At 39.4% G+C, this 12,920-nt stretch overlaps 1 protein-coding gene across 2 annotated transcripts in view; it reads right to left on the bottom strand.

Annotated features, from left to right (window-relative positions):
* The window catches only part of LOC149077874 (lipoma-preferred partner homolog), a 32,262-nt gene extending 28,901 nt beyond the window's left edge, over positions 1-3,361 (bottom strand). Inside the window, exon 1 of one of the 2 annotated variants that reach the window (XM_089241481.1) lies at positions 3,018-3,361. The gene's annotated coding sequence lies outside the window, so the exon portion shown is untranslated. The remainder of the gene's footprint in view (positions 1-3,017) is intronic. The other variant, XM_089241480.1, reaches the window with a different exon arrangement.
* Between the last annotated feature and the right edge of the window lie 9,559 nt (positions 3,362-12,920).

Here is a 12,920-nt window from a genome sequence, read left to right as displayed (position 1 = left end):
CGTACTCAGATGGAAGTATCCGAGGAACTTGGAATTGCCCAGAGTGTCATCTCTAGGCTTTGGCAACGATTCCAAGATAACGGAAATGTCAGTAGACGTTACAGTACAGGTCGCCCCCAAGTTACAACGCTGAATGAAGACCGGTATTTGGCAGTAACTGCCAAAAGAAGCAGACGGAGCACAGCATCCGACCTGTCTCGTCAGCTATCTGCAGCCACGGGTACCACAGTTTCAAGGCAAACCGTGTACAGACGTTTGGGAGATATTGGTCTATATGCTCGCAGGCCTGTCAGATGTGTTCCGCTCACGGCAACTCACTGTCGGCAGCGATTAGCCTGGAGTAGGGAACATGCAATGTGGACATCGTCACAGTGGGCTTTTGTGATATTTTCCGACGAGCCCAGGTTTAGCTTGCAGTCTGATTCACGTCGGACTTTCATATGGAGAACGCCAGGTACCCGATACCACCAAGACAACATCATTGAACGACACCGTTACGGTGGTGCAGCATTGCTCGTTTGGGGTGGAATTATACTGGGTTCCAGATCTACATGTTCAAACCGGAACCATGAAAGCCCAAATTTATCGGGACATCATTCTGGAACAACATGTACGTTTGTTTATGGTTGCCATGGGAGCAGAATTTGTGTTTATGGATGACAACGCCCGTCCTCACCGAGCAAACATCGTAAACGAATGCCTTGAATCTGAGGATATAACCCGTATGGAATGGCCAGCATTCTCACCTGACTTGAATCCGATAGAGCATGTGTGGGACATGCTTGGCCGACGAGTTGCAGCCCGTCAACCACCTCCTACATGTGTGCCGTAACTTCGGAGAGCATTGCTTGCTGAGTGAAGTGATCTTCCCCAAGATCAGATCGATAATTTGATACTCAGCATGCCTAGGCGTTGTACGAACTGTATTTCATCGCATGGGAGACATACAATGTATTAACCATCATGCGAACCATGTAATAGTAAGTTTTTGTAAAGGAGATATTTTTTACAATTGCTCAGGGAGCAAAAATCGTAGTTTTTATGAATGGTATCATACCTACACCATCGTTTTTGTTCTTTATCTTTTGTTTAATAAATGGGCTTTATGAATAAGCAACGTTTGTTTTGTTTCTGAACCTTTATTTGCCGGAGCTGGCATTATCCTTAATTTATGGACATGAGTGTATTTTTGATTGTATATGCTATGTTACGTATGAAGTTTTATATACATATCTCTGATACATTTTTTTTTTTGCAAATTTTCAATAAAATGCTATTAGAGTAAATTAGAGTATTTGATAAAATAGTATTATATCAATGTAGGCTAATTGAATAAAATTTCATGATTCAAAATATGTAATAGAAACTGTTCAGTTCATGATATGAGTCAAAAGATCGAGATTCAATTAAAAAAATTTTATTTCAAATAAAATTGTGTCAATGAAATCTCTATCTTTTGCTGTATTTCACGAACTGAAGTGTGTTTTATTTTGAATCAATTTTCATTCAGTTACATTGATGTCATGATAATGTTATCCAGCGCACAAGCTCTTTTTAATGCACTTTTTTTTTGAAAATTTGCAAAAAAAAAATTAAGCATCGCAGAGATATATACAGGGCGATTCAAAACTGAACGTACAAACTTTTAGGGGAGGTAAAAAACACAAAACAGAATCAAATAGGAATGCATGACCGGGACACCCCAACCTGATTAGCTGGAGGATAAACGAAGATGCAGGAATGACAGGTCAATAATGGGTGGAAATGCTCTTTATTTAGCGATACTTTTACACGAGGACAGTGCGTGTACCCACGTTAAGTTTCACAACAAGTGCTCAAAGTTCTTACCATCCACAGTTATGCCCAAAAATAATCGTGATACATTCCTATGCGATTCTGTTTTGTTTTATTGCGTTTTCTACTTCCCCTAAACATTTGCACGTTGAGTTTTGAATCACCTTGTATAAAACTTTATACTGACATAAGTTAGTATACATATATATACAGTCGAATCCCGTTTTAATGAATACCGTTTCAGCGAAAATCTCGTTTTAACGAACAGTTTTTTAATACCCCAAATAAGTTTATATAAGAACAATGCAAAAACTTGGAATTCGTTTATAATGAAATTTCGTTACAACGGAATGATTTCCCCGGTCTCTTGCAGTTCATTATAACGGGATCTGACTGTATAATCAAAAATATGTGTAGAAATTTGAAATAAATAAATGGTTAAGATGTATTTGTAATGATATTTCTACTAGAGCATAGTTTTTTTACTATGTATGAAAGCAACCTTAAAGCTGAGTGGCTATTACATCAACGGTTGGACAGAGGTAAGGATTCCAATCCCGGTATCGGCAGAATTTTAGAGGTTTCTATCATATACATATGATACATACAAAATATATGATTATAGATGAATTGAGGTGGGAGTATTAATTTTTGAGTATTCAATGGCGTATAAACACTCGACGCTCGTTATGACGACCCCACGTTATAGCGGCCGTTACATTACAACGGCCGCTAGAATCAGTCGCGAATGTTTTCATATAAAGAATGACCTATATATTTCGATACAACGACCTTCCAGTATAATGCCCATTTTCGATGGGACTATGGGGGGTCGTTGTAACGAGCGTCTTCTGTATTACACGAATTACATCATTGCCATATACAGTTAATAAAAAATTTAACTGTATAATTTTTTTATACAGTTAATTTTTTATGGGGTAAATTAACAATACACCCAAAAAAATTCAATTATAAAATTCGTTGTTTTTACCTAAATGCAATTTTGAATGAATATAACTTTCTTTAATACAAATGGATTATGAACAAATTTTCTTGACTTTAAATTATCCAAGAATACTTGTTGGTGTCCGATGCTTTTAACGAAGGGATGTTAATCTGTCTTAATTCCTTGCAGCGGATGCAACGAACGTCTAAAAATAGAATATAATCGGATTTTAGAAATTCCTGTTCCGCTATTGGTGAAAAGGAATTAACAAACTTACCAAATTAGCGTGGAACTGACAACTTCACGGAGTTCTCAAACGGGGGGGTTGCCGGATAATTGAATCGAGCAAAAACGTGCGTCTGTGACAGTTCGGTGGTCGACTCATGAGTGTCAACTTATGGCGCAGCGAATTCCGATGTCTTGATCATTCTACGAAGGTTGTAACAACTTTTATTTTTTGTTGTTGTTAAATGGTTATTATTATTATTATTTTATTTTTATTTTTTAGTGGCACGCGGCCATGTAAGGAATGCTCTACCGCCTAAAAGGCGCAGAAACGGGGCGTCTTACCAACGCCCACTCCAAAAAGCTGAAGAGTGGAATGGAATATTAAAAGAAAGGAAAGAAAAAAAAAAGACAGTGTTTATTTGGATGATTTTTGGCTTCGTCTTGACAGTTCCTACTTCTTTTTTTTGCATTCTTCTGAATGGAGGAAATTACACCTTGGCGACAAGTCTACTTTTTGGCTCCAATTTGAAACGAGTGTGAAGTTTTATTTTCCCCGTTTTCGTTTGAAATGATGTTGAAAATATTCATGAATTTTTTTGAATTTTTTTTTGAATTATTTTTCCGGTGTTAGATTCATTTATATTTATTTCTTTCTAGAAAGAACGCTGCATATATACTTAAAATAAAGACATGGTGGGGGAATGAAAGTTTTGGTGTAATATTGGATGTAAATTATTCCAAATAGCATGGCACTTGATTCCTAAAACATTAAATACACAGTTTTGATTAAAAAATACGTAAAAAATCATTAAACACATTGTTTAATAAAATATCGACAGACAAAAAGTTGAAAACTAAAATATCGATTGACAAAACGTTGGAAATCGGATGAAAACCAATCGCTGAAAACTAAAATATTGACAGTCAAAACTGGATGAAAACAAACTGCTGAGAACTAAATATCGACAGACAAAACGCTGAAAACTGAATGGAAACGAAACGCGCTGAAAACTAAACATCGACAGGCAAATTCGCTGAAATTCAATATCTACAGAAAATGCACTGAAAAGTTAACATAGACAATAACAAGACAAAACGCTGAAACATAGACAATAACAAGACAAAACGCTGAAACATAGACAATAACAAGACAAAACGCTGAAACATAGACAATAACAAGACAAAACGCTGAAACATAGACAGAAAAAAGGCTGAAAGCTAAAATATCGACATGAAACGCTGAACAGACGAATACCGTCAGTTGAAAAATCAGCTAATACCATCAGCTAGGGAATGACGACAAATACCTTCAGCTACATTTTCGACAGACGAAACGCTGAGAGCTAACTAAAGACGGACTATTAGCCGTCAGCTAAAATATGGACAGAATAAACCGAGCAAACCCGGTTCTGTCATATTAGCGATGTATGTTGAGTGCCTCCAAAGGCGTAGTCGTGACGTAAAATACAGACAGATATCTTCAACTTAAGCACACACACGGCTATGACAATACACGATCAAACGATCTAAGAGTTTATATTTCAATAGTAAATAAATCTTTGTTGGTGTCGATGTTACGCGTATGTCAGTCGATATTTTAGCCCCTCGGCAGGTCGATGTTTGAAAATTATTATTATTTTTTCTTCTGTAGTTTGCTTCTCTATTCAACGGCGAAAAAAAAAATCAACGCTAATTCAGTTAGCAATAAAATTAAAGCATCTATCGTCCTCACCTTAAAATATGAAAAAAAGATGGCAGCACCAGCAAGAACATAAAACAAGCGCAACTCTGAAATACGTTAGGGGGTCCACACATTCACTCAGAACTCACATTACAGAATGTATCGATTCGTTTTCGAAATTCCGCAAAGTAATGCGAACGAGCCGCATGTAAGGCTTAAGTAGTTGTAGTACAGGTACTTGTATAATCAATTTCCGTTAATTTCACTGTTATTTGAAGGCTACGAACTCAAAATTTATCTTTAATAAATTCATTGCGACCCACCCTCTAAGCCATATGATGATAAATCGCATAAAGGCACTTGGCCCGCGGACGAAATATGGCCCTGGGGGGGGGGGGTTATCTGGTGCGGCCTGCCCTCCTGAAACCTAACTTTGTAAAAATGAATTAAGTGACACATTTACAGATCGCTTGTGTCCCGTGGTAAAACTCCAAAACATTTAAGCGGTCCGAAGCACATTTTCAGATCATTTAAATGACCCGGGAGACAGTTGCAGAACACTTAAGCGATCCGTGACGTATTTAAAGATCCCTTGAGTGACATGTGACGTAGTTTTAGAGCACTTAAGTGGCCCCAGTGCGGTTCTACATCACTCAAGTTACCCGCGGCACATTCTCAGATCATTCAAGTGATGCGCGGCATATAATTACGGATCACTTGAGTGATGCGTGGCATAGGTCTAGAGCACTTAAGCTGCCCGTACACATTTCCAGATCACTTGGATCCGCGAAACATTTAGAGATCACTAAAGTGGCTCTGTAGGGCACTTATCAATGGGGGGATGTTACTTCAAGTGCCCACAAAATATCTAAAAGTTTTTCTCGTTTTTGGCGCACCGAGTAAGATGCCATTAAGAATATTTCATATTTTCATAAAGGGTGGTTGATGCCGTAAGCATCATCCAACTCCCCCCCCCACTTGTCATCAAAAGTCAGCAAATCGGAAACGCTCCCCCCCCCCCCCCCATCGTAGATGACGTAATACTTGAACGACCCCTAAACTGCAAAAATTTCGATCATGGATCGGACTATTTTCGTTTCCTCAATGAAACATTTTGTCATATATACCGCTTCACACCTGCCGCAAATCGGAAGTAAGTTTCTTTATAAAAGATAGACATTTTATTGGGGGGGGGCGGGGTTCTTCTATTACACAACTCCCCTTATACAAAGAAGGCGATTAGACCTTTTTTTGCTGGGTGTATCCGAATAAAACAAACTTTATCAAATTGAAAGATTTGAAAATGTGACACTCATCACTTTGTCAATACTCCGAGATTCATCAGAAATAAATATGAAGAAAAGGGTACTGTGGTGCCGAAATAATTACTAATTATACCCAAAAATACTTGCTGGAATTTTCTATCCGTCATTGGCTGAATCGGAATTTAATTTCAAAATTTAAGGAAAATCTCCGAACACAAAGACTCAGATTTTCTAGACCTAAAAACTTTCCTATATATACTACGGTCTTTAGGACTGACATACAATTGTCTTGTAATTATGTATTTATCTATTTATTTTATACTATTCACGATTTCATTATATTAACATAATACTAGTATTTCATATGTGAGTACTGAATTCTTCATCGTAATATTTTAGGTGATGGTAAGTACGTCAAGTCTAATATACCGCGTGATTTCACGGTACCGATTGCGTGACATTGTTCTTTTTTGAACGCAGGTGGTCCCCAATACTTGTTTCGCAAATCATCTACAGATATTTACTTTAAAATCAATCATTATCCTTATGGGGGGTCAAAATGACCCCTGTGGGCTGTTCTAGGTATTACTGTAATTATTTGCTTCAATAATAAACATAGAGAAATGAAAATTAGTCACAATATTCCCTGAAGTATTTTAAGAAAATTCAGAAAATATCAGCTTCAACGTTGCATTGTGCGTTGAGATAACGCAGGGGAAAATTAAAAAATGGGGTCGAAATGACCCCAACGGCGCTTCTATTGTTAATTAAATTCGTTTCCCGGTCCGCAAATTATTTCTCCCATTTATTTATTTTTTGCAGGTCCGCAAATTATTCTTCTTATCCATTTATTTGTATTCGATCCGAAGTATTCCTCTCATTTATTAAGCTTTTGGTGGTCCTCAAATTAATTTCCCCTGTGAAATAAATCTTTGCTGTTTGCAAATTTGTCCTTACATTACCGTTGTGCAGCGAAATTGTTTTATGGTTCTTATCGGTCCGTAGATGTAAAAAAGGTTGGAAAATGTTGCACTGAATGATTATGTATATGTATAGAAATAATAAGACTGCTGTATACTTTCAAAATAATATCGAGAACCACAGAAAACTTGACTCTAGAACAGCCGGAGCATTCATTTTGACTGTTTTTGATTTTGAAAACGCTATAATCTCTACAGTATTTGACGTACACTCTCAATTTTTGGTGAATTTTCATTATTTGTGTATTTTTCTTTGTGTACGAAAACTTGCAGATATGGAAGGTTTTATTCGAGAGATATCAGCATTTATACCTAGAACGGCCAACAGCAGTCATTTTGACTGCTATATGTAAATTGTATATATTTTTTCCTTGTGGTGGGCGTTGTTGTATACTTTTGGTCTTATATTTATTTCGTATAATTCCCTGATGGCACGCACACCATCACGTATATTAACGAGTAATATACCAATAAGAAAAAAATAAATAAACTAATGTTATTTGTCGCATCACATGTTATTGGGCGATCTAAAAAATTTTTTTTTTGCAGGGACACCAGTAGTGCATGTATCCTCGATCACAATACTGTATCGTAGTTAGGCCGAGATTACACTGTGAGAGTTTGATAAAAGATTTTGCATAAAATCGAAAGAAAAAAAAACCTTTTGGTTCTAATGTAACCGATACACTTACTGGTTTAATTTTTCAAGTTTTATAAAAGAACTTTTTGATACCTTTTATAATGTAATTCCGACCGCAGCTAAATCCTCTGGTTATCAAAGTTGAGGAAACTTCTTTTTCTGATCGTTTATCTTTCAAGCTCAGTTTTTGATTTAGTTTGGCCTTTCATAACTCTTCATGTCACCATCTGCTTTGAAAGCTTCCTAGGAAACAGGTTCAGTTACTGTAGGTATGTAGAAAGCTATTAGAAGAATGATGTATTAGAACAAAATAATGATATTCTATCATTAGAAGAATGATGTATTAGAAAAAAATAATGATATTCTATCATTAGAAGGATGATGTATTAGAAAATAATAATGATATTCTATCATTAGAAGAATGATGTATTAGAAAAAAATAATGATATTCTATCATTAGAAGGATGATGTATTAGAACAAACTAATGATATTCTATCATTAGAAGAATGATGTACTAGACCAAAATAATGATATTCTATCAGTACTAAGTGGCATTTCAATGACAATAAATCTGAGGCTGATGTGAAGGGCATTGAATTGCAATGTTCAGCTGTCTTTATTTTCATGGTAAATCGTGCCAAAAGTTGCCGTCTATATTTTCATGTTTAAAGTCGGAGAATCAATTTATAGACACCCAGTATGTCTAGAAAAAGGTAAATTTCTTCAAAATGAACAAATTAACCCTTTAGAATAATGCTTGCTTGCTATTTTTTATTGTAAAATTTTCGTGTGATTAAAAATATTTCACTAAAGAGAAGCAGCAGCAGTCAACATGACTGCCAGCGGATCCTCCGATGTATAACGAATAGTCCGGCTCTTCTAGTGTTAAACGTTGAAATGAAGCTGATTTTTTTTTTTTTTTTTTGCAATATAGCCAACCCAAATTTGGCTTCCTACATACATTAAAAACAAAAGGCATGATGTATAATGGAGAAAGGGAGGAAAAAAAGGAGAGAGACGGCTCTTGACAGCGGCACTTAGCGGTTTTCTTAACTTCGTTTGTTTGTTTCAAAGTGACAGTTTCAATGAGAGGGTTTCAACGCGGGGGGAAACAAATTGCAGAGCCTGCTGAAGTTGAAACATACGCAACTGATGATGATGCTTGAGTGAAAATTAGTCTTCTCTTCTACAGTACAATGTAGCTGAAGTTGATGGAAAATGTCTCCGAGTCCATCAAGTTCATTTCTGCCCTACGCATGTCGGGTAATTACATGTTAAATTAACCGAAACAATAAAAAACAGGATCATTGTCTTTTTTTCTAGTAGTTACTATAGAAAGATATTTTTTCAAATGCACTTTGGGTTCTTTCCTCATGCGTTCAAAAATAATGCAGAAATATAAATATACTAGGGAAGCTCTGCCCCAACAGTGAACTTCTCTTCACAACATATTTTGTTTATTTCGTCCCACTTCATCAGCGTGCTATGGAAAGGGACGTGTGAAAGCACCAGCTTACTGAAGAAGCGGATTTTGCAATAATAAAGCAACAGAAAACAAATGTGATTCATCAAGTACAACCAGAAAACTTCCCCATGGGGGAACCCAGATTCAATTCGCTGAATTTTAGTGGGGGCCCCCACACTGGATATATCTTGGGCTACCGATATGTTGCAAATTTTACAATGTTAAACAACAAAAATCAATGAGATACATCCAGGGGCACCGAATTAGAACCATTAGCCAACATTTCCATGGGGTCCTGACCTGGAACCTTGTCGGACAACCCCCTTTGAGGGGTCACGGAAATTTTTCATTTTTATCAATTTTACAACGAACACAATCCAGGGCCCCACATCCAGTAGCGGGGACACAATACGCAGATTTTTAGTGGAGAATCCAGATTGGATTTATCTCGGTCTTCCGCTGTTGTAAATTCTACAATGTTAAACAACAAAAAAGAATCAGATTCATCCAGGGCCCCCAAAAAGAAACCTGTAAACATTGGGCCCCCGACTTTAAAGCTTGTCGGTCATCCCCCGGTGCGAGTGCCATGAAACATTTTCATTTGTATTCGTTTTTCCAACGAATAAAATCGAGGGCCCCCAACCAACTACCCGGGACAACAATTCGTAAACTTTTATTGGGGCCCCAGACTGGCTTTATCTCGGGCTTCCACTGTTGCAAATTCTACAACCTGTCAAAATTTCCATGGGGCCCTGACCCGGAAGCTTCTCGGACACCCCCCTGTGAGGGGTCACGGAAATTTTTCATTTTTATCAATTTTACAACGAATACAATCCAGAGCCCCACATCCAGTAGCGGGGACACAATACGCAGATTTTTAGTGGGGAATCCAGACTGGATTTATCTCGGTCTTCCGCTGTTGTAAATTCTACACTGTTAAACAACAAAAAAGAATCAGACTCATCCAGGGCCCCCAAAATGAAACCTGTAAACTTGGGGCCCTCGACTTGGAAGCTTGTCGGTCATCCTCCGGTGCGAGTGCCATGAAAAATTTTCATTTGTATTCGTTTTACCAACGAATAAAATCCAGGCCCACCCACGCAACTACCCGTGACCGAATTCACAAATATTATAGGGCCCCCAGACTGGATATATCTTTTGCTTCCGCTATCGCAAATTTTTCAACGTTAAAGCAGCAAGAAAACAATGAGATCCATCAAGGGCCCCTGGAAATGAAAACTTTTAACTTATACGTGCAATCCCCCTGGGTACCCCGACCCTGTGTGTTGGGAGCACTGCTGTTGTATGTATATTATACATATACATACCTCTCGGCATGACCCCCCCCTCCCACAAGGGCCGGGCTGACAGGGGCCACAACGATTCTTATCACTTTTTGATTTCTCACACTATAAATTAATCACAGAGGGGCCCCTGTAAAGCTGGTTGGGGGGCTCGCCATCTAAATTCCAGCATACGGGCTCTGCTGTAGGGTGTAGGAGCCTCTCGGTACATGCAAATAACATGGTCCCGATTGGTCAAATGGGTCCCGATATGTGCTACAGTTAAATGAATATTTTACTCAAAATCGTAACCGACTTCCGTAACACAAAAACGTAACAGATTTCCGTCACCCATTTCCGTAACATAAAATCGTCACTTATTTCAGTTGCTTAGAAACAGGCCCTTTTCGAGTTTGTGATTTTATATCATAGAGTAGATATATACAGGGTGTTCTGTAAATGGACCGACAAACTCATAGGGTTGTTAGTAGGCATCAAGAGGAACAAAAATTGCAATGGAACATGGCGTCGCAAACCACGTTGAGAGAGGGTGAGAATCGCAAAAAAAAACGCATGCAGGCTCTGAGTCCAGAGGAGACGAAAGGTGGATGTCAGTTGGTCGCTGAATGAGTTCGCGGGTTCGCTCACCATATCTGACGTGAGCTGCGTCGCGAAAAGCATGCGCTGGGGTAGGACCACGCGCTGCGGACGACTCAAATCAGCGCGATTGCGGTAGTAAGCACGTGTAGCAGTCAGTTGTCTGTTTCAATGAGTATCGTGATGGCTTCGAGCGCGTCCGGGAATCGTTTTTACGTCGTCGTTGTAGACTGTGCAAAGACATCAGTGGCCGCCACATCCAACAACTCTTGTAATAATTAATCAAATAAATATTTTTGTAGTTATTGTTGTACTTTTTGTCGTTCCAGCGTCACGTCGGAACCTGCATGCGTTTTTTCGCGAATTTCACCCGCTCAACGTGGTTTGCGACACCATGTTCCATTGCAATTTTTGTTCCTCTGGATGCCTACTAACAACCCTCTGAGTTTGTCGGTCCATTTACAGAACACCCTGTATATATATTTTTCTACAGTGAAATCGGTTACACAGCGATGACCTGGGTAATCATGACATCTAAGCTACAACGTCGATGATTGGCCGCCCCGGCTGATCCCTATAGATCAAGGGTGAACTTCACGGGGCTAGTGACTCAACCTTCACGGTAGTACGGGTCACTTTACTCTTTTGAGAACTTGTCGCGGGCCACAAAGTTAAGTAATCTGTAAATGTACTACGGGCCGCTTGAGTGATCCGAAACTGTGCCGCAATGTCATTGAAGTGATCTGTATGTCGTGGGTCATTCAAATGCTCTGTAAATATGTCGTGGGCCATTCAAATGATCTGTAAATATGTCGTGGGCCATTCAAATGATCTGTAAATATGTCGTGGGCCATTCAAATGATCTGTAAATATCCCGCGGATCACGCAAGTGATGTGGAACTGGACCGTGGGTCCCTTAACTCATCTGGAAACGTGCCTCGGGATACTCCAGTGATCTGAGAACAATTCACAGGCCACTCAAGTGATCTAGAACTGCACCGCTGTTAATTTGGGTGGTTTGGAAATGTGTCGCTTTGTTAATTTTCACAAAATTAAGTTTGAGGTCGCGGGCCATACCAGTTGACTCCGAGGTCCCCGGAGTGAGCAGCTACGCAGATAATAACCATAAAGGAATATATGATAAGCCACAAAAAGAATTTCCGAGCATTTTCACTTTCGGCACGTTTTTCCCGGAATTTTTTGGAATTTTAGCGCGAGAGACATGGAGAAGTGTTTGTATTTCAAATCGTCCAGAGTTCCTAAGCCTTACACCTAGGAACACCAACAATAATTGGCAATGCCCCGTATTTTCCCTTATATCGAAATCCAATTTTTCGTATTTTTTCTCGAGCAAATATGGTCAGCCTGATAGTACCATTTCTCAAACCACCAGTTCAACCATTCATAATGCATAAAGAGTGAATTACGTTGTCAACGCGCATTTCCACTTCATGATCACCCCCCCCCCCCCGCCAACAATCCAACCCTCTTCCTGGCATGTGTTCGCAAAACGCGTGCTTGTTGGGTTCCGTTCACGTATTACGTCAGCAAATTTTTAGCCATTTTGACCCCCGTCCTTGTCAGCAAAAAAGTCAGCAAAACTCGCATAGTATAATTCGCTCTGGCGACAGGGGCCCAGAGAGCTGGGTACAATAATGGGGTTACTGAGTCAAGCCGAGGGTTATGGGGGGGGGGTACTCATGGGAGAAGAACCTGTGGGGGGCCCGCCCCTCTACAGCAAGACCCAACCTAATAGGGTTAAGGGCTTATATCCCTCAAGGGACAGAGTCCGGATCTCGGCTGATCTTTAGGGGCCCACTGTAGCCCCTTTATGGTTCACCTCCTGGCCCATCGAGTGGGATCGGGGAGGGTGCCCTGCACCCAAGCCCCATCTTCGGCTCTCATCGAGGCCCGCTTACGAGAGCGAAAGAGTGATCTTGGGTGTCGAAGGGTGTCTCTTGAGGAGACAGACCCTCCCGTCATCAAAATGTCGGCAAAGCTCTGCCTCTACCTCCTAACGCATATTGGTGAGATCAGAGA

Source organism: Pholcus phalangioides, unplaced genomic scaffold (genome assembly GCF_987345545.1).
Source record: "Pholcus phalangioides strain wild (caught in Gottingen) unplaced genomic scaffold, Ppha-v1.0 ptg000014l_1, whole genome shotgun sequence".
Taxonomy (NCBI): domain Eukaryota; kingdom Metazoa; phylum Arthropoda; class Arachnida; order Araneae; family Pholcidae; genus Pholcus; species Pholcus phalangioides.
The sequence above is the reverse complement of the archived record's forward strand: the minus strand, read 5'-3'. Positions and strand labels throughout refer to the sequence as shown.